Genomic DNA, 2,395 nt, shown 5'->3' with positions numbered 1-2,395 from the left:
CGCTGTCGCGCATGCGCATTAATTGTAGGCGTGATTTCGCTTAAACGACCCGCTCGCACTCAGTCGGCTCGACCGATTGGCATTGGCATCGCGAAGCAAGATGGCGGCTGCTTCCAGAACGTGGAAAGTTGAGTTGTCGAGTTCTAGTGAACGTTACAATGGCATTTTCCACACATGTTGATTGTTTCGAGCAATGTGTATCATCTGCGGGAAGTTGTTGGACTTGTGTAACGATGTACTGAATTGGGCATTCCACACGCTTCAACGCCCAATCTTACCGTGCTGCTTGGGCATTTGTGCAGCACGGGTACGTATCATTTTCAGTCAATGTGGGGTGTGCACGGGCAATATAGGCCCCATATTGAACCCGTATCGCCAATGACCAGCCAGTATGGGCCCAATATCGTGTGCTGCTTGGGATGGAAGCTGTGAAGGGTCAGCTAGGATTTTGCAGGGTAAGAGCATCTGTAACATAATTACTTTTTTTTAGTAACTTACCCGCGACTGATTAACAGCCCGTGCGAACCATTTCTTTCTTTTCTTCGAGTCCTCCAAATCTGGCCAGCTGAGTGCACCGTAGAAACTTTTATGAAAAAAAAAAAAAATGACGCCCGTTATTTGTCGCAGTAACGACGAAAAAAATATGAGCCGGACAATTATTGTGTTGTTTTATTCTTTCATCCTAGATATTTTTTAATGACGTCAACGAGTCCCAACATGTGGTTCGCTTTCCTTGGCAGCAGGCGACGGCCACAGCTCTGAAAAAACGAAAAAAAAAGTTACATGTGTATATTTTTTTTTTCGTGTTAGCACTGCGAAGCAACGGTGGCCATGAGCGGCGTACAGACGTGGACAGATGGAGAGAGGACAGCACGAAGGAGCTGGGTACAGGGGGCGCTAGTAATTCGTCCAGGGCCGACTTCGGGGGAAACTGTGCCGGCATTCGTCTGGAAAGTCTTCCGAAAACCCAGGGAAAAGCTCAGACGACGCAGCCGGTGGTGGGATTCGAACCCACCACCTCACAGTCTTCAGCACGGTACTTGGCTGTCTCACCAACGAGCGGCTCTGCCGCTGGTGTATGTATATGCCACAACAACAAAAACAACAACAACAACAACTTTATTTCTCAGATCATGAATGGGGAGTTTCATAGCCAGCGGTGATACTCTACCCCATTCGTGATGGTGACGCAGGGAATGAAATAATGGGCCCTCCCTTCACAATAAGGTTCCGAATCCTGTGGTGTCCAAAAAGTGTCATGAGAGCTTTGAGGACACGGCGTTGGTGGGCTAGATTTGACCAGGGACCAAGCGATTTTCAGAAGAGGGGAGGGGAACTAGAGATGCGAAGTCCCGTGAAAAAAAAACCCGGAAATTTTGCAAAAAAAAAGTTTATTTCGGTTTCTTTCCTCGTCTCCGGAAAAAAATTCTCCGAAATTTCCAGGCGACAAAATTCAAAAATGTAGATTTTCGCGCCTTCGATGCCTTCCAACCCGCCAACAGTGCCTGAGGTACTTATAATCTGCCAACAACCCTCAACTTAGAGCCTCGTGTGTCTTCTCCTATCGATCGCCGTTGCGTTCACATAGCGTCGGACTCCTAATCGGGTGGACGGGTTGTTCCAAGTACCTGTCGCTGAGTATAGACAGTAGTCTCATGGGATGCTCTGCTCTGCGTTTATGCCTAGAGGGTGAACAATACTAAAGTGATAAACTGATGTTCTGAGGCTGGAACAACATAGAAGGGACAGATACAAACAAAGCCTCAAGTTGCCTAAGAAATCAACGATGAAAGATGAAAGTCACTGAAAAGGTTAGCCAGCTGTAGGGATCGAACCCACATCTTCTGGATTACCAGTCCAGGGCTCTACCAATTGAGCTAAGCTAACACGCCTCTCCAGCGACTTAAGGTGCGTCATCTGAAGGGACGACAAACCAGCCACTCACTCTCGCTCACCCTCCTTTCACTCTTACATTTCTTGCTCACTCATACACACATTCATACGACTGAAATCGACGCAAGCGGCACCTGTTGAACAAGAGATAATTGATTTCTTAGGCAACTTGAGGCTTTGTTTGTATCTGTCCCTTCTATGTTGTTCCAGCCTCAGAACATCAGTTTATCTCTTGTTCAACAGGTGCCGCTTGCGTCGATTTCAGTCGTATGAATGTGTGTATGAGTGAGCAAGAAATGTAAGAGTGAAAGGAGGGTGAGTGAGAGTGTGTGGCTGGTTTGTCGTCCCTTCAGATGACGCACCCCGAAAGTCGCTGGAGAGGCGTGTTAGCTTAGCTCAATTGGTAGAGCCCTGGACCGGTAATCCAGGAGATGTGGGTTCGATCCCTACAGTTGGCTAACCTTTTCAGTGACTTTCATCTTTCATCGTTGACTACTAAAGT

The 2,395-nt window shown here is 47.5% G+C and overlaps 1 non-coding gene across 1 annotated transcript; it reads right to left on the bottom strand.

The window, feature by feature from the left end:
* Positions 1-1,814: 1,814 nt before the first annotated feature.
* On the bottom strand, positions 1,815-1,887 carry Trnat-ggu (transfer RNA threonine (anticodon GGU)). The gene has a single exon. It is a non-coding gene; the product is annotated as a tRNA-Thr (tRNA).
* Positions 1,888-2,395: the final 508 nt, after the last annotated feature.

The sequence above is a fragment of the Ornithodoros turicata genome, chromosome 1, assembly GCF_037126465.1.
Source record: "Ornithodoros turicata isolate Travis chromosome 1, ASM3712646v1, whole genome shotgun sequence".
Taxonomy (NCBI): domain Eukaryota; kingdom Metazoa; phylum Arthropoda; class Arachnida; order Ixodida; family Argasidae; genus Ornithodoros; species Ornithodoros turicata.
This window is presented reverse-complemented; position numbering and strand designations above follow the sequence as displayed.